At 34.4% G+C, this 23,650-nt stretch overlaps 2 pseudogenes; both read right to left on the bottom strand.

Moving 5' to 3' along the window:
- Window positions 1-1,859: 1,859 nt before the first annotated feature.
- Window positions 1,860-2,216, bottom strand: LOC149170936 (antifungal protein ginkbilobin-like protein pseudogene; annotated as a pseudogene).
- Window positions 2,217-16,210: 13,994 nt separating this feature from the next.
- On the bottom strand, window positions 16,211-16,567 carry LOC149170935 (antifungal protein ginkbilobin-like protein pseudogene; annotated as a pseudogene).
- Between the last annotated feature and the right edge of the window lie 7,083 nt (window positions 16,568-23,650).

The following is a 23,650-nucleotide window of genomic DNA, read 5'->3' as shown; positions in this document are numbered from 1 at the left end:
GGCACAGATGTTACTGGAGAGCAAAAAGGTGGATCTCTGCATTGAGAGGAGGGCATCGAGTGGAACGCATCCATCGGTTATTGGCGCCCATAATAGAAATTCCGACCATTCCGCTGGTAAATGAATCATCAGGAGTTCCACTAATAACTGAAGGACGAACACCATGACGAGTAACTGACGAATGAAGATCATGATGAATATCCGAAAAAGGGGTACAAATGTTACTAGAGAGCAGAAAGCAGCCCTAAAATTCTATGCACAAATGTCAGATCGATATTAAAAATGTAGATGGTGGACTGATTCAAAAGAAATTCTATCGGCCTAATTATTAGGGATTTTTCCTTGCCATTTGCCATTATGTTACTATTTGTTTCTTCTTATAAAATGTGTTTGTAAACCTTTAGTATCAACTCTTCAACCTTTAATTTGGTTAACCCAATGAGCTTTGCTTCAAACATGTTATATAAATTACTTTGTGCATGAGTTTACTCCCATCACATACATTTATTCATTAATAGACCATTACCATAGCCATATATAGGACTACCTTGAGGGTTGGCCACACTATACATTGATAATATTTTACACTAATTGTACATGTGGTATATTGTTATAAATACCTTAGAGAAGATTTAGAAACTTGCGCTGATTAATGAAGATCCACATTATTCCTTGTTGTTATGGCACAAGGATTTGTACCAGACCCTACAATCGATGGTTGTTATTTTTTGTGACTGATCAAACATGATTATTTTTTTAAGGGTTTAATAACTCTAATTGATTACCACCTTCATCAACATGTGAGCTCATTTTCTCACCCTTCTTTAGACAACACTTCCACTTATTTTTTCTTAATGTATACAGTTACCAACAAAACCATATATATATGTATATATATTCTTACACTTTCCATGTATAAATGCAGTGTAGATTCTAAAGTAGATCAATATCATGTAATTTCATATCTACTCTTATGTACAAGGCTTTGCACAAGTATGCATTAAATATACAGGACAAAAATTAAATTTCATAAAGTTTACCACTACAAAACTTTCTTTTCGTACAAACATTCAAAACATACATAATTGCATATAGGATAAAACTTGTCAGTAAATAACACACATTGTATTGTTTTAGATAATTAGGAAAACTATGCACAAATGAGAATTTTAGGGTGTAGAATTGAAAATTTTAATTCCAAAATTGATACAATAATTCATTTTCTCTTCCCAACATTTGATACTTTCTTAAACAATATCCATCCAAGCGCTTTAGAATATAGGCAATATATTAGTTCACCTTCTCTTTTCATTGTCTTTTTTCACCAGATTTTTTTTACATCATTTTGTTCTTTCTTAAAAATATTAACAAATAAATTTACCATCTCTACCATTTAATTGGTATTTTGTAACTACTTGCATGTAAATGAAAGATATGAGTGCTCCATGTAAATTTATACCATTAAAACCACAAGAATCCCGTCATGTAAATGAAAGATATGAGTGCTCCATAGTTTGTTTGTTTATGAAAAAGAAGTCAATACCCTAAGCATAACCAAAAAAACAAAATAATATATTTTATTAAGTCACATTTATATTTGAATATACGAAATTGTATCAACGTAACCACGCCACATTGTAAAACATGATGGTGGGGCACTCATGAACCACACATATTATAAAACATTGACTAATGTGTGTCAAAAATGACAAACATGACTTGGGAACCACACATTTTGTAAAAACATCGACTACTGTGTGTAAAACATGACAAACATGACTTGGGAGTACTCACGGACAACACACATTATTAAACAAACACGACTTGGGAGTAAAACATGACTTGGAGTATAGTCTATACTAAAATGGGTGCTGCTCTAAACGGATGGAACAGTCAGCCAGTTGAACATGAGCACTGATGGCAACGCCACCGACGAGCAACATGCGGGAACTTAGGATAGCAAGGCACTTGCTGCAACTATCATGATCGACTCCCGGACGACACGTTGCATGCCCGTAGGCACTGGGTGAGCCCCTGGTGCCTACACTGGACGTCTTGTAGTCGAAAGCCTTCGAGGGCGTGTTTTCTTCCAGATCTTGGAGCAGCTTTCCCACAGTTTTGAACCAACCAGGAGGTGAAAGCTGTCCCTGTGCATCCCCCACAGATAGCAGGAGGAACATGAGAGGTAAAGCAAAGCCGAAGGACGTGATCGCCATGGCTGCCTCCAATGAAATAATATCACCTTTAATAATAAAATAAACGAAAGCCAAATGAAATCCCTTCGAATGGAAAACGTTATTGCGATCCTGCCGAGGACGGCCCCATTTTATAGTCCTTGCGGCACATTGTTCCGTGTGTCACTCACAGAAAAGATAAGATTTTTTCATTTTGGACCATGAACCATGACATTCTGTCCTTTAGTGTCAGCCTTACTCAGCCGAAAGGGAATCTCGTATCATGAAGTAGACGTATTGGTTGGAGATTCTACTATGAAGGGGAATCTAGTATCATGAAGTAGACGTATTGGTTGGAGATTCTAGTATGATGACGTAGTCCATGCAGTATGGGACGTAATCCATGGAGTATGGGACGTAGTCCATGAAATTACTTATGTCACGTTCTATTTCCTGAAGTTCATGTATTTAGTATCATGAAGTACGTGTTTCATTCTAGATTTTAGAATCATAAGCAGATGCATCTAGTATCGCGAAGGGTTTATTTTTCCTAGATTTTGCTATTATAAGTCTATTTTATCTTAGTTTTTATTATTATAAATTTGACTATGTTATTTTGTTTGGATAAGGATATTGGATTTTAATATTATAAATTGGATGTATTTCATTTTGTTTGAAAAACTGTACCTGATTTTAATATTATGAATTAGATGTATTTTATTTTACTTCGGTAATTATTTTAGATGTATTTCATGAAGTAGATGTATTTAGTATCATTATGGATTATAAAATTGTAAATTGGATGTATTTCATTTTGTTTGCACAACTACACATGATTTTAATATTATGGATTGGATGTATTTTATTTTTTTGGACAATTGCACTAAATTTTGATATTATTCATATCATGGTATCATATGCTAGTTATTCTATTAAGGGCATAACACATCACTCTTATGCAATGATTCACAAGACTTGGTATATTGTGATATATGGATGCCAAAACCTATGGCAAGATCATATTTTTTATGGCATTAAAAATTGGAATGCCTTAATTATTTGCATTCAATGATGATAAATGACATATGTTGGATATGACATATTATATAAAGGTTAATAACGATGGCTCTCTGTATTTGGAACCTTGCATATAGGAAAAATCCATGCATTAATTGTGATAACGGTGGCCTATTAATGGTATAAAATTAATACCTCAACATTATTGGAATTCATTATGGCTAATCTCTACATACCCATTTGATCATTTGAAACAATTACCTCAAAAAAATTGGGTACCTATGCTCAACCAACTTTAACCATTTGGTATTCTAGACATCTAGTTAGATAATGAGACACTATTCTCTTCATATGTGGCCAAAAGTATTGGTTTCAGACTACAAAAATTGTAATTTTTATAGGTTGGATACCCAACATAAGGCACTCTACGCATCTCACTCAAGAACACTTTTTTGATCATTTAAGAATTTGGCACATAAATCCTACCTTTACATAAAAGAACTCCATCTTCTTCTACATCATAATTGTAATGAACCTCATTGTTTCACTCTCATAATAACATTTCTTTTAAAGTAATAGAAAGTCATATCTATATAACTTTTATCTTACAATTTTCAATTCTTGAAAAACTTATGTTCACAATCATATTCAGCGATCATTATTGATGATAACTTAAGCTTTCTCTATACACTTAGTTTCACTATTAAATCCTACTTCTGTGTATGTTTAGTTCTTTTCGTTTTAAATTCATTTTTTATTGGTATACAAATATATTTGTCAAAAAATATATAAAAATTTGTTTCTGCAAATTTCCGTTTCATTTTTATAAGATCTCCACCAACAATTACTTGACTTCATTTACTACCCTTTGTATAATTAGAAATTGTACTTTTAAACATGTAATATTTTATAATAAAATACCTTTATTTATTTTTACTTCTACTACAATTTGGCCTCACTTGACCTCACATCATATAAAAATATACATATTCGTAATTGTAGATGTGATTTTAACCAAATCCATAAATTCATTTGTTATGTTAATATTATTATTAAGGTTTTTTCCTTTCCATTATGCTACTATTAGTTTATTCTCATGAAACATTAAGGATCAAATTTTGAACTTTGAATTTGGTTAACCCGACAACAGTCCTTACGAACATACTCTATCAATTACATTGTGCATGTGTTTACTCGCATCACTTGCATTTATCCATTAATAGACCTTTACCATAGCAATATATATAACTAGCTTTTAGGTTGGTCACACTATACATTGATAGCCTTGTGCACGAGTTGTACATGTGCTATATTATCATAAATACCATAGGGAGAGTTTCGAAACTTGGATCAATGAGGTTGCAGGTGATTCCTAGTTGTTATGACATAAGCGTTTGTAAGAAACCCATAATCGATGGTTGCGATTGTTTTGCGAGTTATTAATGGTGCTTATTGTTTGAGTGTCGAATCATTCTTATTGAGTACTATTTTTGTCAAACATGTGAATTAATTTTAGATATAATTTGATGGTAAATAAAATATTTCAATATTTATTTGGAATAAAATGTAGTTTAATATAAAAAAATCAATTACTTCTTAATAAGAGGGATGCATAATTGGATTAATTTTTAATTGGTTCTATTTTTAATATACAATAAGAAATAGATGTTTAAAAAACATGTCGATGTTTGTCATGAACAAAATATTATGTAAAATATTGAGAGAGAGAGAGTGAACGAGCAAGAAAAGTCAAATAAGTATATAGATACTTAGGAATATAACGGAGACATATATTTAAAAATATATTAATAAAAAAGAAAAAAAACATTTAAATGTGAATATTGTTCAGCATAAATAAAATATTTGAATACCCATTATAATATTTCAATGGTGTAGCTGTATAAATTAAATGGCAGGTAAAACTAGATAGATATCAATACATGGTGAGCATCGAAACACTTACTCCATGATACATGTCAAATTTACATATTAAAAAATACACCTAAAAAATTCATAAAAATTTAACTAAATATAAGGTTTTCTTAACCTAAGATATTTACGTACATTATTAACTTCTAAATAGTTTTTCTTACAATAACGTGAGAGAATACCATGTCTTGTTAAGACCGTCTATACAATATGAAAATGGTTCATATGGCATTTTCTTTACTTAATTAATTTGAGATAGATTAACTAAGAGATCATAACTACCTTGGAGATAAATCTCAACCCTTGATCTATGAAGAATAATAAGAATATTTTGGCATATTACAATTAAATTATGGAAGGCCTATTCCACACCTTATAAGCATAATTGATACATGGTGTAATTCCTTCCATGATGAGCATGAAGTTGATACATGATATCAAACTGCCTCCTCTTTGACTCATACAAAATGTGAAATTTTTATACCTCTTGTAATAACATCTTTAATATTGTTTTCCGAAAATCATTTTTTTCTTTCTTGTCAAAAATATTTCACGTTCATATTTCAAAACTTTAATAAATTCTTAATTATTTTAAATTCCAAATCTCTTATTCCTCTTTGAGATATTTATCTTATGATATAGATTCTTGTTATTCTTCTTCTACCAAATCATGTGTTGCTAACCCTTTCTCCATCTTATCATTTATAATGTCCATTATGTTTTTCATGTGCTTCTATCTTTCCGTATTTTTCAGATTACTTTCCTTGAGCCCATTGTTCTAATGCAAGACTGAAGCCCTGGATATTTTTATCACACAACATAACTCATCTTTCTAGTATAATGGCTCGGTCTAGTCTCATTATTGCTCCAAGAGAATTTGTTAGTGGAAGGCTTTATCTCTACCTAGTTTAATTTCTAGATAAGTTCTTATAAATTTTCTTGGAATTGATATTGAATGTGGGATCCAATATATTTTTCCCACTAATGCATGTTTTTTTTATTGAAGTCACCACCCAATATGCATTCTCACTAAAAAAATCTTGTCTTGGAGGGGCACTAAGGATTCCAACAATCATGTTTTTCTTTGAATTAAACATGAATGAAAATTTTAAATTAGAACATGCATGATTTGAATGAACAAATAGAATACAAGTTGTGAAGTAGTGTTATATTGAAAAAGATTCTAACGAGTGAATATTGAGACCACATGGTGGATATCCTTCTTGAAGTTCCCCTTGCACTAATGGAAAATATCCTACTACCACTCCAAACATTGTGTTGATTTAGAAGGACCTTTTGATTCATCATTTTTGTCTAATTAAGAAGGATAACTAACAATCGCCATTTCTTGATAAAATATTTCAATTCTTGTGTTGTATGTGTAATAGTTTCTTACATTTATGTCAAATGGCCACAATTTCATCTATGAGGAAACACCTAGAAATATATTTTTGGAGAAGGCTCAGCATATTGGAGACCACTATCTGATGGGTGACCCAAAACTTCAGGAGCCAAAATTTGGAGGAGAGCCAAAATGAAAAGGAAAGTATATCAAGGTTGATATTGCAAAGTTGGACATCAAAGATTTTTGGAGGTGGTTACATAACCTCAACATCATTTCAGAGGTCAGTTTTTCGAGGGAAATAAATTTCGTAACCTTCGGCTTAAAAAGTTTTATAAAAGTTTCGATCTGATGGAGGGGCTCTGTTATTGACTAGCACATGGCCATGTAGACTCAAGGGACCAGGAGCGTGGACAATGTGGAGCACCCAAACACTAGGTTGAATATCAGAGGTCCAAAGTTTCAGACCCTTGTTTTAATTATGTTTTGAAAAACTCCAATGGAGGGCCTCTATTATGAATATGTCCCTGTGCATCCACCACAAATACCAAGAATAGTAATCTGAGAGGTAAAAGAAGCCAAATAACCTGATCACCATAGCTGCCTCCAATTGTTAGAAAATTATATATTACGGAGCAATGGAACACATAAAATATTACAGAAATATAAACACAGAAAACGCATAAAACAAGAGAGACACAAATATACGTGGTTCACCCAGTTTGGGCTACATCCACCCCAAACAGCCAGTCCTTCCTTTCCATTATCCATCAAAATGAAGAGACACAACCTACAACAAATCCGCTGTAATATCCTCTGTTTTCTCTCACAGTCTCACCTCTCTGTTTCTCGCTCAGAGAATACACATCTATATCACAGCCTCAAATACAATGCCCTCATACAAAGAGAGGGGTTGCCTTCTAGGGAAAAAAACCCTAAACTAAACATAAGCTCTACCATCAGATCATCCTCCTAATGAACGACCCAGATTGACTAGATGGTACTATACTTTTACAAGGCAATTTTACATCTATTTTTGGCTTCGGGGGCGCTGCCCCTGAACCCCTGTCGGGGGAGCGCTGGCCCCTGGACCCCTGCACCCCCCGCGTGGAGGGGTGTACAAACTTCCTGGAGTATACATCCGGCTGAAACAAAAGATCTCGGAACAATCATGCTCCACACACAACACCAATAAAATAATATCACCTCTAATAATAAAATAAATGAAATCCAAATGAAATCCCTTCGAATGACAAACGCTATTGCAATCTTGCTGATGACACCCCCTTTTTATAGCCATGGAGGCACATGGTTTCGTGTGTCACTCACAAGAAAAATACAAAATTTTCCTTTTGGATGAACCACACCATTTTTTTCCTTCACACATATGAACTATGACATTCTTTCCTTTAATGCCAGCCTTACTCAGTGGAAGGAGATTCTAGTATCATGAAGTAGACGTATTCGTTGGAAATTCTAGTATCTTGACGTAGTCCATGTGGTATGGGCATTTTAAAAATTACTTATGTCACATTTTGTTTCTTAAAGTTCATGTATTTACTATCATGAAGTATGTGTTTCATTGTAGATCTTAGAATTATAAGTAGATGTATTTAGTATTATGAAGTGTCTATCTTATATTAGATTTTAGTATTATAAATTGGATGTATGTCATTTTGTTTGGACTGGGACATTGGATTTTAATATTATGAATTGGATGTATTCTATTTTTTTTGGGAAATTGCATTTGATTTATATGTTATGAATTAGATGTATTTCATTTCATTTGGGTAGCCATTTTAGATGTATTTCATGAATTAGATGTATCATGGTGGATTTTAAAATTATAAATTTGATGTATTTCATTTTGTTTGGTCAACTACACCTAATTTTAATATTATGAGTTGGATGTCTTTCATTTTGTTTGGACAACTACACTGGATTTAAATATTATGAATTAGATGTATTTTATTTTGTTTGGCCACCCATTTTGGTGAAAAGATGAACCGTTTTTTTTTCTCTTGTTGGGGGTGACCAATTGGAACTTATGAGAAATTCACTAATCGTTAAATGTTGTTAAATATTAATAGGAATCAATCAATGTTGATAGGATTCAATCCCTCATCATAATTAATTTGATTTTTATCGAAAAGATAATGTTTAAAAGCCAAATAAAAGAAAAATTCCTTTTAAATCTTTATAAATATTTTATTTTTGCAATATAATTTTTGGTTTTTGAAATATGGGGTATAAGTAAGTATTTATTTTTCAAGACATGGAGCTTTAAAGGCTTATGGTACCAGGTTCATATTATGAATTGTATATAAACTATGATGAAGTATTTATGAGTAAAATTTTTAATTTTTAGTATAATAAGAAGTACACAAAATTATTAAAATATGTAGAATACAATTACTCTAATAATATAAATCTTAAATTTTTGAGGAAGATAAGAGTTTATATTTTAATAATTTGGTTTTTCCATTGCAAAGGGGGAGGTTATTATAAAAATTATCTATCAATTGTGATTGATGAGAAAATTTGGGAGTGATTGTTTTGAAATGATTTTTTCCAATTTAAAATTTGTTGAAATTTTAATTTTCATTTCATATTTCATTAACATCACATTTAAAAATTAGTTAATCAATATAAAATAAATTGAAAAAGTAATTACAAAACATTAGTAAAGTATTATAGATCTTTTTCCAGTCAGATTTAATGAAAAGAAAAAAAAATTTACCTCCAATTAAATTGTATTATTAAATTCATATCATGATATCATATGATATATTATACAAAAGTTATTCTATTAATGCATAAAGCATCACTCCTATGTAATGATTCACACGACTTGCTATATTGTGATATATGGACGCAAAACTTATGGTAAGATCATACTTTTTTATGACATTAGAAATTGGCATGGCTTAACCAGTTTCTTTTAATGATGATAAATGACATATGTTGGACATGACATATTATATAAAGGTTAATAAAACACATGGTTGTGTGTATTTGGAACCTGATATATCAGAAAAATCCATGCATTAATTGTGATAACATTAGGTTATTAATGGTATGAAATTAACACCTCAACATTGTTGGAATTCATTAGGGTTAATGTCTATATACTCTTTTGATCATTTGAAACAATTACCCCATTGGGTGCCTATGCTCAACTTTAATCGTTCGGCATAGGCATCTATTTACATAATGAGACAATATTCTCTCCATATGTGGCCAAAAGTATTGGTTTCAGACTACGAAAATTGTAGTTTTTATAGGTTGGATTCCCAACATAAGGCACTCTACGCATCTCACTCAACAACAAATTTTTGATCATTTAAGAATTTGGCACATAAATCCTACCTTTACATAAAAGAACTCTATCTTCTTGAGCATAATAATTGTAATGAACCTCATTATTACACTTACATAATGACATTTTTTTTAAGTAATAGTAGTTCATATCTATATAACTTTTGTCTTGCAATTATCAATTCTTGAAAAACTTACATTCACAGTCATATTCAACAATTGTTATTGATGAGAACTTAAGCTATCTCTATCCTCTCCTTTTGAATATTAAATCCTACTTCTATGTATGTTTAGTTCTTTTCACTTTGAATTCATTTTATATCAATATACAAATATATTTTTCAGAAACTATATATTTGTTTGTTTCCACAAGTTTCCGTTTCATTTCTATAAGATCTCCACTGCCAATTACTTGACTTCATTTATTACCCTCTGTATAATTAGACATTGTACTTTTAAACATGTAATATTTTCTAATAAAATATCTTAATTTATTTTTAGTTATACTACCACAAACAAAAAAGTTGGCCTCACACCATATACATATGTACATATTTGTAATTGTGTATGTGATTTTAACCAAATTCACAAATTCATTTGTTGTATTAATATTATTATGAAGTATTTTTCCTTTTCATTGTGCTACTATTACTTTATTCTAAGGCTTTTTTAACTAAGGAGATTTACCTACACTTAGCAATGGAAATTCTTAATTTCTAAATAGTTTTCATTACAATAACATGAGCGAATACCATGTCATATTAAGACCACCTGTACAATATGAAAATTGTTCATATCGCATTTTCTTTACATAATTAATTTGAGATAAATCAATATAGAGAGCATAACTACTTTGGAGATAACTATCATCCCTTGATCTATGAAGAATAATAAGAATATTTCGACATATTACAATTAAATTATGGAAGGCCTATTCCACACATTATAGGAATAATTATGTAAAATAATTATTTCTCCTCATTATTGTTCCATGTTCTGGGTATATTTTTTCGCATATTTTGTGTTCTGGTATCTTCTCGCAGGTGAAGAGCATAACAATGTCAATGTGCTCCATTTAAAGTAGCAGGGAACAATTTCATCTTTTGATCATTTGAACTGTAATCATAGCTCCTACAGAGGACATCAAATTCAAACAAGAATGTATTAGGATCCTCTATAGTCATTCCTTGAAAAGATGGAAGAGTTGATAAGGGAATTTTTTTCATGGGAGTTTCACCCCTTATATCACTTATAGGGAATTCAAAGGTGGTAATAGTGGCATCAGTCCTTGTATTATCATTGTTATTATTATTATTTCCTTCCATTATAGATCCCTTGTTTCTTATTTTAATGATTCCCCTCCCAAAGATGATGATCGTATAGGTTGCTCTAGGGCTAGTTGTTTCTCTTCACTGCCTGAATCTAGGTATTGTTAAGTAAAAGAGTGTTTTTCCAGTTCTGGCTCTATGTACCCCCCACTAGCTTCCTCTTGACCTTCAGAACCAAAGTCCTAGCCACTAGTTTCTTCATGTTGTTCTCAAATTGAATCTATAGTCTTGGGAGTGTATATACTAGTTTAAGGGTGATGAGGTCCTAAGACAGAGGAACCAAATGATTATGACCTTAATATGGAAGTAACAACTTTCAGTGGTCCTGTTTTTCTTGTATCCCACTGTGAATTCGACTGTTCTCTCTCTGCTTTTGAAATTAATTCCTGAATGAATGTTTTCCTCCCTAAATCTGTGTCATTATTGTTCCTTTTGTGGCCCGTTTTTCCTGTAGGTTTATTAGAGTTATTATGTGATGTGCCACTTCTCTTTACACATTCTGCACATGGACCTTATGTGCAATTATTTCACACTCTAAGTACCTGAGTTGTTATAGTGGTGAGCCCACTCAAGTATGTTAGAGTGATGTGCATGTTCTTACCCCTCATCTTACCACCTAACATTTGTAAGATTGAGGAAATTTCTAAAGAAAAAAAATAAATTCAAAAGTTAACACACACTAAGTGTTCTATTGATCATAGTGGTGAGCCCACTCAGGTATAGTAGATCAATGCACATGTTCTTACCTCTCGTCTTACCACCCAACACCTGTGCACGATAAACACGATACTAACAAAACACACTGGTTGACTGTATCGTCAACTACCTTCACCATTAATGGTGCCAAAATGTTATTCTAGTTTAATCACTGTTTAATTTTACTAAACCCTAAGCATTTAATTATCAACTAGGGTAGGTCTATTTATTTCAAAGGTGCCTGCACTACGTGTGCCGATACATAGCAACCAGGTAAACAAATGAAATAAAATTTCATTGAACAAAATTGCAGAACTTAAAGCACTCATGCAAAAATTAAAAAGACATTCTATAGGAATGAAATTCACTCATCACACTTTTTGTTTTTCTCAAATAACAGGCACACCACACATCATTCATAAAACTCTATCAATTGATTAAATATTATAGTTCTAACAAATCTTGTGTAACAACATATAATGGATCTAAAAACATAAGTGCATCAATACTACAATTAGTACAACATCATTAAAAAATCAGAATTAAAGGAAAGATAAAGCAAACAGCTAATTTACTATTGCTACAATCCCTGCTAAAGAGGAAGGCCCTTTGTCCCTAGCAGGGTGCAGGGATGAAATGGAAAATAGTTAAAACTCAACATATAATTTGTATGAACATCACTAGAAGTGTTATGTAGTAAAAATAACTGGAAATTACAGGATCAAAATTTTGGTGTTGTTCCTATGTTGCCATTCCATTGTCATGGAAGAAAATGTTTTTTATAAAGTTTACAAGCCTCGAAAATTAGGGAACAGATCAGTCATGAGAATCTGACGATTTTCATGTTGATTGATATTAAGAGAAAAATAGAAAGTGTTACAAACAATTTTCCAATAAAAGACCAATTCAGGTTACATCATCTCCAAAATCATAACCATTGATATCCTTTGACCATCCATAGATAATTCATGATTCTTGACAAATGTCTTTGAAGACAACAACCACGATATGTGCGAGTTGCGGTGTAATAGTAACTCAAGGTGTAAAAAAACTCGAGATCTAACAAGAACTTGAGACGTAACAACAACTCGAGATTTAAAAGCAACTTGAGGTGTAACAACAAACTTCTGACTATAACAACAAATCCTTGAAGTGTAACAACAAGTGACAAGATCAGTTGCTCATCCTTAGTCCTTATTCATATGCAACAACTGAAAGAAAAATAACCAGAGAACTTCTCCACAATTATCTTTGTTAGCCATCTAAAAAGACACCACTTCATTCAATATTTAACGAAATATGGAAAAAAAATATGTTGAGAAAGGATTTCTCTTATAACCAGGGAAAATGGTAATTGGGACATAAAGTTCATGGGTTTATATAGAGAGAATGATAAAAAATGGAGAAAGAGGTGTCTAAGATATGCTTAAAAAGTGCACCCAACACACTCGATGATCAAATCTTCTCTTCTAGGTTGGCCAATCCCTCAACATCCAATCCACCAATATAGTGGTCACTTTTCCCCATCAAAGTGCTGCAGATTAGGCTCTAAACTTCACCCGACCACACAATAACCAACATGCTTCTTGTATTATTGTCTAGGGCTACTTTGGGCTATCAACATGTTTTCCTCCAACAATCCAATGATGGCCAATTATTCATTGTGAAATTTTCTCCTTGTTGAAGTCTTCTATTATCCAAGTCAACTTCAACTCATGGATTTCATATGATGCAATGTTGTCCGCACTTCGACACCAACCAACTAGCAACAATTCAACATTAAATCAACTTACAACATCCATCAATTCTGGTTCAACTCTATTCTAGGTTAGCTTCATTGGTTAGGGCAAGATGAAAGACATATCAACCCTCTTATTATCAGAAAATTGCCCCTTAACAACTGTGTCACTCCTCCTTTTAGGTGTTGTTACTATATGCTTGACTTCTGGGCTGCTACTAGTCCTATAGATGGACCTCTGGCTCCTCACCTAAGTTATGTAGGGTTGCGGCCTTTCTTTAGTCACTTAAATAGACAAGCGGAATCCTCATTTTGAGTCTTTTCCACACAAAACAACCTTGAATACTGGCCAAAATTCTTCCCAGAGTTCACAACCAACTACTAATCCTACTTGGCCCTTGAAATAGGCAAGAACAAACCCCAAAATAGTCCTATTTCCAAACTCGGTCTCATTATTTGAGTTATGGCCTCTTTAGAAGTTGATTTGCTATGAATTTTGCATATTTGGATGATAAAATAAGACTCACATCACCCTATATTTATACCAAATAGAAGGGCTACTCAAATTAGTGAAGATTCATCTCTATTAGATGAATTCTCCTCAAACTGTTGTATTCGCCACACCATCCTATATCACCTAAAATTTTCGCATGCATAAATTATTCATTATTTTGGCCCAAATCCCGATGGGTGAAAAACTCCAACCTTGGGTTCCAAGCCCTCAAGTGAATCTTGTTGCACTTTTCCCTCCAAACCTTGAACCCTAGGGCTTGGGGTGCCTCCCAAGCTAATAAAAAATTAGAACATACCACTTGGTGAAAGTCCATAAGATGCTGAGAACTTTAATTGATGGAGGCCAGGTAAGGTATGGGTAGATGGGAGACCTCAAAAAAACCATTGTCATTGTATCCAAGGTGGGTCGAATTAAATGATGAACCATAATCTTATACCAAATATTTGCATGCCCAAAAGTGGTGAACCCTTGAGTTCTTTAATAAGTTCTATAGGTGGGACTTTAGATATAGAGTAAAAGGATAATGTGCATGACCCTGCTATAGTGTATCAACGACATGTAAATAGTCCATCCAATGAAATGTGCCAACCATATGTTCCAAGGGGAAACATGTATAATTATACTTTATTTTAGAGCACATAACCTAACCATATGGCATTTCACCATGACAAACCATGAAAGGTGGAATAATATTAAAGAAGTGGATTTTGATTAGGCAAGCTAATGGGTACATGGCTTTAACTTTCTCTACGATAAAGGAAATATGGAGGAAAAATGACCATAGAAATGATCTATTCGTATGTTTGAAATAAATTAATATGTAACCACCACTCATACGTGTGTGTGTGAGAAAGAAAAAAACATGGAGGCAAGTGTGGTAGGTTACAATGGTTTTCTTAACCATGAGCACTTTGCCACCGAAATTCTTAGCTTGTAAATAGTTTTAATTAGAATAACATGACCAAATACCATGGCCTATTAATACCATGTGAACTATATGAAATGTGTTAATATGACATTTTATTTAGTTAATTAATTTTAGATAAATTGATTAAGAGAGCATAAGTACCTTGGAGAAAAAATCTTAACCCTTGATCTACGAATACTACTAAGAATATTTTGGCATATTCTATGAAGGTTAAATATGTACCATCGACCACATAATAATTACTCATAAATGAATTAAAATTATGAAAGGCCTCTTCCACACCTATATACATACTTATATTAAATAATCGAAAACCATTACGGTTAAAACATTTTATTATTTTGTTGTTCATGTGTAATTCCTTCCATGTCGAGCATGAAGTTAATACATGGTGTATACATACATACATGTAGAGAGTACAAACATAAGTCCATTACAATAAATAAATACAAGGAGTGTAACATTTGAACAAAATAAATAAGTAGATCAATCTGAAAGTTTATACTTTGAAAGGATTTTGCAACTTTATGGCGACTCCATGGAAATAGAAATATTGGCAACAAGACAAGGAAAGAAAAAAAATAACTAAAGGTAACCATACTCAAAACTAAGTTATGTGTAAACCTTACATGGATCTACAACAAAAAGGTAAAAATAACCATACTCAAAACTATGTTATGTTCAACTCATTTTTATGAAATTTGAATTATAGATTGATTAAAACTCACCCAAATCAACTTTCTTACACTTCGAAGTGATTGCAATTTTGGCAAAACAATTTATACCATTAAAACCACAAGAATCCCATCATGTAAATGAAAGATATGAGTGCTCCATGGTTTGTTTCTTTATGAAAAAGAAGTCAATACAAACAAGAAAATATATTTTATTAAATCACATTTATATTTGAATACACAAAATTGTATCCAAAGTAACCACGCCACATTGTAAAACATGACCGTAGGGCACTCATGAACCACACATATTATAAAACATTGACTTATGCGTGTCAAAAATGACGAACACGACTTGGGAACCACACATTTTGTAAAAACATCGATCACTGTGTGTAAAACATGACTTGGGAGTACTCACGAACAACACACATTATTAAACAAACATGACTTGGGAGTAGTGACTAACCACAAATATTATAAAACAAACATGACTTACGAGTACTCATGAACCACACACATGGTAAAACATGACTTGGAGTATAGTCTATACTAAAATGGGTGCTGCTCTAAACGGATGGAACAGTCAGCCAGTTGAAGGTGAGCACTGATGGCAACGCCACCGAAGAGCAACATGCGGGGACTTAAGATAGCAAGGCACTTGCTGCAACTATCATGATCGAGTCCCGGAAGACACGTTGCATGCCCGTAGGCAGTGGGTGAGCCCCTGATGCCTACACTGGACGTCTTGTAGTCGAAACCCTTCGAGGGCGTGTTTTCTTCCAGATCTTGGAGCAGCTTTCCCACAGTTTTGAACCAACCAGGAGGTGAAAGCTGTCCCTGTGCGTCCCCCACAGATAGCAGGAGTAACATGAGAGGTAAAGCAAAGCCGAAGGACCTGATCGCCATGGCTGCCTCCAATGAAATAATATCACCTTTAATAATAAAATAAACGAAAGCCAAATGAAATCCCTTCGAATGAAAAACGTTATTGCGATCCTGCCGAGGACGCCCCCATTTTATAGTCCTTGCGGGCACATTGTTCCGTGTGTCACTCACAGAAAAGATACAATTTTTTCATTTTGGATGAACCATGCCGTTTTTTCTTCACACGTATGAACCATGCCGTTTTTTTCTTCACACGTATGAACCATGACATTCTGTCCTTTAGCGTCAGTCTTACTCAGCGGAAGGGGAATCTAGTATCATGAAGTAGACGTATTGGTTGGAGATTCTAATATGAAGGGGAATCTAGTATGAAGTAGACGTATTGGTTGGAGATTCTAGTATGGGAATTTTCAAAAATTACTTATGTCACGTTCTATTTCCTGAAGTTCATGTATTTAGTATCATGAAGTACCTGCTTCATTGTAGATTTTAGAATCATAAGCAGATGCATTTAGTATAAGGGTTTATTTTATCTTAGATTCTGCTATTATAAGTCTATTTTATCTTAGATTCTATTATTATAAATTTGAATTATGTTATTTTGTTTGATTTTATTATTATAAGTTTGACCTATGTTGTTTTGTTTAGACAAGGATATTGGATTTTAATATTATGAATTGGATGTATTTTATTTTGTTTGAAAAACTGTATTTGATTTTAATATTATGAATTACATGTATTTTATTTTATTTGGGTAACTATTTTAGATGTATTTCATGAAGTAGATGTATTTAGTATCATGGTGGATTTTAAAATTGTAAATTGGACGTATTTCATTTCGTTTGCACAACTACACCTCATTTTAATATTAGGGACATAAAATAATAATAATAATACAAGAAGCATTTTTTTTCTTGTTGGGGGTGACCAATTAGAACTTATGAGAAATCCACTAATAATTAAATGTTGTTGTTAAATATTAATAGGAATCAATCCCTCATTAGCATTAATTTGATTTTTATAAAAAATATAAGGTTGAAAACCCAAATAAAATAAAAAACCTTTTAAATATTTATATATATTTTATTTCTCATATGTATTTTTTGGTTTTTGAAATCTAGGGCATAATGAAGAATTTATGTTTCAAGACATGGAGTTTTAAATGGTTATGGTACCATGTTGATATTATGAATTGTATATAAGCTATGGTGAACTAGTTACGAGTAAAATTGTTATTTTTTCGTATAATAAGAAGTACACAAAGTTATTAAAATACGTAGAATACAACTATTCTAATAATATAAATTGTAATTTTTTTGATAAAGATAAGAGTTCATATTTTAATAATTTATTTTTTCTAATTGGGATTGATGAGAAAAATTGGTAGTAATTGCCTTGAAATGCTTTTTTCCAATTAAAAATTTGCTGAAATTTTGATTTCCATTTCATATTTCTTTTTTTTTGCTAATGCAAGAGTCATACCTTCCCATTCATTAATAAAAAACTAAAGTACATAGAATACATCAAAACTCTCATGGTCGATGATTGGGGAGAAGCCCCATCAAAACTGTTCCCTACACCCTATTTCGAAACTTTACATTTCTCAAAAGAAAAATACACATGGACTTGGACCCTAAAAGAATACATGGTTGTCTGCATATAAAGGCAGAAATTCCGCCTGATTTCTTAAACTTTCGTTAAGTTGCCCGCACGGTAAGCCTTTGTTCCCTCGGAAAACTCTTTTCCTGCCAAACCTAGCCTTTCTCTTTAATCTTGACCGTTGAACCTTTCCGATTAATCTAACGGTTATAGATCAAATCGCCATGAAAAGATGCTCACCATTTACTGCCAGGATCTGCAAACCTGCACGAGCGATCTGATCCATTGATTCACCTGGTAAGATCCAACAGTGGAGATAGATGTCGCACCCACCAAAATTCGTGGAAGTTAGCATGCGATAAGGGTAGTTTGCCTCTTGACCCCACCACCACGTGGAGCTCACCGAGAGGGATCGCTCCTGAAAGGGAAAAACCGCTTCTTGCTTGTGAGGGCCGCGACCAACTGAAAAGTACTCAGGTCGCGGAGAAAAGGGAAAAATTGGAAAATCTCTGGTTTCGCAGTTTTCAAGTGTCATATGCTCCCGATTGTTTGCATTGTCAGCTCTCCTTGACCCGATGCGTGAAGCAATTGGCGTCTGCCTTCCTGCATCCCATGAAGCCCTTTCTTCCTCATCAGTACAACTAGATACTTCATTGAACCAATTAGGAAGGGAATCACCAGTTAACCTCTCTAGACTGCTTTCAAAAGACCCCATTGTGAGCCTGCCTCTGATCAAACAACTGTTGGTTAACTGTACCCACCTCCATGGTTCTTTTAAGGAACATTCTATTGTCTTCATTTGCTTGGTTTTGACACTCAGTCTTTAGTCTGTTTCTAGGGAACTCTCTCCAGTTCTTCACTGCCCTATTATTTGTGCAGATCACTCCTTGATTGGCCAACAAATCCGCTAGTTTATTGGCCTTTCTTCGCACATGTGCAAAACTGACAGTTCTCAGTCTCTGTAGATGACTTTGAATCTATTGGAAGACTTGAATTAGCCTCTAGTTTGCAGAGGCTTTTTTCTGGTTTTGTTCCCCAGCTTATTCTTTTGACTGAGTTAATGACTAGCTCGGAATCAGCTTCAATGATCGTATTTTGGCGATTTTCCTGAACTAGGAACTCAAGACATTGTTCCATGGCCATTAACTCTGCCATGTTATTGGTGGCTTTTCCTAAGTGGCCATGGAAGATAAACAGAATATTTCCCTTGTCATCCCTTAACACCCCTCCATGGCCTGCCTCGCCCGGATTACCTTTGGAAGCCCCATCAATGTTGAATTTTAGAAAGCCCTTAGGGGGAGGATGCCAGAAGTCTAGTTTAGGATCCACAATAGAAACTTTCCTGACTAAGCCCTGAGGAACAAGACCCTGCAACTCTAGCCTATAGAGAATCTTCCAGTTTGCAGCGGAGGGGGGATTCGAGGGAAGATTTCGAATGGTAGTGCTAATCGTTTCCTTAATCTGTTTTAGGATTAGATCATAAATAAACTAGGAAGATTTCTTAACATTCTTGAAGATTCTATTGTTCCTTTCCTTCCAAACATTCCAAAGAATGAAGCTTGGCGTAAGAGCCCATGGTGAACCAAGAACTTCATTATCTGAAAAGTTCTTTCGCCATTTGATGAGAGTATTGAAAAGACTTCCAATATCTCTATCAGATTATTGGAAGATAGCTGCAAAAGAATCCCATAATCTGGAGGTGAAACTGCAATTGTTGAGAAGGTGTTCTATGGTATCCTCTTGAGCTCACAGAGTTGGCATCTAGAGGGCCCTAGGAAACCCCTTTTCCTGATATTATCCTAGGTCAGGATTTTCCCTAGCAGAACCAGCCACAGAAAAAGTTTAATTTTCATCCAACCCTGATGCTTCCAAAGCTTTTGCCAAATCCTGTCAGGAGCATGGGAAACAAGTTCAAGGAGTATGAGTTTAGCTTCTTTGAGATTAAAGTTCCCCTCATTGTTGTTGCCCCATCTCAGCTGGTCATGCCCACTTGAAACTAGAATTTTCCTTTGCTCTAACATTTTCATTAGTCTTTCGGCCTTAGTTTTTGGAGGACTGTCATTTCAGAGATCAAGTTTTCTCCATTTTCTCCATTTCCCTGAACTCTCAGTTTGATCCCAAAATCCTTTACCTGGGTGAGCTCCTTGGTATTTGTCTCGGCTTTGAGGTTCTCAAATTCCTCCTATAACAAAATAGGTTCTTGTTTCCATCTATCCTCCCAGGATAAGGCTAACTCTCCCTCTCTAATTTCCCAGAAGCTATGGTCTTGAATTAAGCTTCTGTTATCACAGGCTTTGTTCCAAATGTGAGATCCTCTTATATTCCCATCCATCCTTATGCAGTCATTATCTAGCTAATAGCTTGCATATTTTTCTTTCCAGGTGATGTCCCATTGTGCTTCTGGTTCCTTTATCCATCGCCACCAAAGTTTTTCCCCTAGAACCTTACAAAGAATCTTAGGATCATCCAATCCAAGACTCCCACAGTTCTTGGGTTTGCACATTTTTTCCCATGCAACTAAGGCCCATTTCTTCTTTTCTTCCCCCTTGCCCCAGAGAAAGTCTCTTTGAATGTTTCTCATTTGATGCAGAATTCCTTTTGGGGTAGGGATAGCTGAAAGCATAAAGATTGGGATTGATTGAAGCACAGCCTTTGTGAGTACCAACCTGCCAACCAAGTTTAATGATCTGATTTTCCATTTCTTGGTCTTGTCTTGCAGCTTACTAATCATCGGCTCCCAAATACTCTTCTATAATGGTTTTGCATTTAAAGGTACCCACAGGTATTTCGAGGGGAGAGAGTCTCTTTGGAAGCCCAGAATTCTAGATATGTTCCTCTGAATAGCAATGTTAATATTGAAGAAAAAAATATTAGAATTGGAAAGATTAACTTCCATACCAGAGGCCATGGCAAAGTCATTGAGGATTTGTTTGTAAGCAAGAGCTTCTTTGACTGTGGGTATTCCCTGCAGCATGGTATCATCCACAAATTGTTGATGAGTTAAGGCTTGTCCATTGTCGCAGAGTTGTATCCCCCTAGTGTTACCAACTATTTTTGCATGGTTGATAGCCCTGCCAAGTCCTTCCATCATGAGGATGAAGAGAAAGGGAGAGAGAGGGTCACCCTTCCTTAGGCCCCTGGAAGGGGTAAAAGTCTCCGAAGGAGAGCCATTGACTAGAATTGAAAAACTAGAAGAAGTAATCAAAGCCAGGATCCATCTTACCCAATTGTGATCAAACCCAAAAGCAATAAGAACTTTCCTAATATAGTTCCAATTCAATTTATCATAAGCTTTTTCTATGTCCAGTTGCATGATCATTCCAACTTTTCTCTTACTAGTAAGAGAGTGCACCACTTCATGAGCTTGGATGATGTTATTAAGAATTTGCCTTCCTTCCACATATCCAGATTGTTCCCCTGAAAGTAGTGAAGGCAGGAGGGGTTTGAGTCTGTTTGCAACCACCTTTGATATTATCTTGTAAATCACATTGCATAGAGCTATAGGTCTGAATCTATCAGGGGTTTGAGCCAGCTCCAGTTTAGGGATCGGGGCTATAAAAGAGGAGTTCAGAGCTTTCAAAATGGTTCTGTGCCTCCTAGAATCTTCCACTACCTGCAGAATGTCCTGTTTGACAATATTCCAGCAGGCTTTGAAGAAATCGACATTGAAACCATCCAGGCCTGGCGCCTTACCATTATGCATTTCTTTGAGAACCCCACTTACCTCCTCTTTGGTCACAAGCAGGTGTAAAGGTTAACATTATCCTCTCTGGTAACTAACCTAGGTATGTGCTTAGTGAAGTCCCGTATGTAGTGATCTCTTTCATAACAGGTTTCCTGCGCTATGTTTCTAAAGTACTGGACTAGCACTGCCTCTATATCTTCATGAGATTTGAGAATATTTCCTCTTTTATCCTTAATCAAAGAAATTCTATTATGTGGTCTGTTTGCCATGGTGGATTTGTGAAAAAATCTGGTATTAAGTTCACCTTCTTTTAGCCATTGGACTCTAGATTTTTGTCTCCAAAATATTTCCTCTTGTTTGCATATATTCTCCCATTGTTGTTGATATTTGGTGGCTTGATCACTTCGGACTTGTCATGGCCCTCTTTGATAAGGGTTTGGTTAAGTTCCTGTAGTCTGCCTTCAATCATTTTTTTCTCTTCAAAGATATTACCAAATTCATTCTTGTTCCAATCTTTAAGCCGGAGCTTGATGTGTTTTAATCTTTTCTGTAGGAGGAACATTCTGGTTCCCTGAATGTTTAAATCCTCTGCCCACCATTTGGTTACATTGCTGATGAAATCTAGGTGGGAAAGCCATATATTCTTAAATCTAAAAGGTCTGTTCCTGGGGTTACCAATGCCCTGAACCTCCAATTGGACTGGCCAGTGATCTGAACCGCCAAAGGGTAGCACTCTAGCTACCATTTCCTTGTCATTGAGCATAAGATCCTCTGAGATTATGAATCTATCTAATGCGGAAGCTACATGAGACTCTCCTCCTCTTTTATTGTTCCAGGTGAAGATTCCGTTATTCATTTCAATATCCACCAGCTTCATCTTATCAATAAAGGTTTGAAAAGCCAAAGAGTCTTTGCCAAGAACTCTAGTTCCCCCTTTTTTTTGTGAGTGATTTAATCATGCTGAAATCACCCCCTAAGATCCAGGGTATTCCTACATGTCTATTTTTGAGAGTCTCCAGAGAGTTTAGAAGCCTAAGTTTGTCATCCATTCTTTGTGGGCCATAGACATTTATAACCAGGCAGGTTTCCTTTTCTCCTACTGGTTGAATTACTACATATAAATAATCCCTAGATGCCTCCGCATCTATTAAATCAATTTTTTGTGGATTCCAGAGAGTGAGAATACCTCCTGCTGTATTCTCTGCCTTGACATCCAGAAACTCAAATCTATTGAGCCATTTACTGTGGATGTCTCTTATTTTCTGAATGGAACACTTAGTTTCCTGAATGAAAATCACATCCGGAGATGCTTGTTTCATTCTATTACTCAGTAACTTTTGTTTCCTTTTACTACCTAGACCCCTGATATTCCAAGAAGTGAGCTCCATAATTAAAGATTAGTAAAGGAGTAACTGGATAGGTCTTTCATATTACCTGAATCTATCATTAGCTTCTCACATTCCATCAACAGGTCGTTCTGCTTTTTTCTACCCCTCTTCTTTCCTGGGATTCTGGGTGCTAGTCTTGCTGTATTTTTCATCGTTTTCACTCCTTCGTTGCCTTGTCTATCTTTGTGTTTTAGTCTATCCAACCCTGTGGTTTGGGTCTTCCACAAAAACATCTGTTGTACCCTACTGAACTCCTCTATAGGTAACGAGTCTAACCCTTCTTTGGTTCCTTGATTCAAGAAACCTTCTAAATCTAGGTTCTCTTTCTCAAGAATTTCTTGGAGTTCATGGTCCTCCATGTCCATCTCACTTTGGGTCATTTCAAGATCCATCGCCTGTTCTGCAGTACTTAGCATAAATTCTTTTTGTTTT

The sequence above is a fragment of the Pinus tabuliformis genome, chromosome 4_2 (assembly GCF_031772625.1).
Source record: "Pinus tabuliformis cultivar Carrire ecotype Pingquan chromosome 4_2, CPIR1, whole genome shotgun sequence".
NCBI lineage: Eukaryota > Viridiplantae > Streptophyta > Pinopsida > Pinales > Pinaceae > Pinus > Pinus tabuliformis.
Note: the sequence above shows the minus strand (reverse complement) of the source record. Positions and strands in the feature narration are given on the sequence as shown.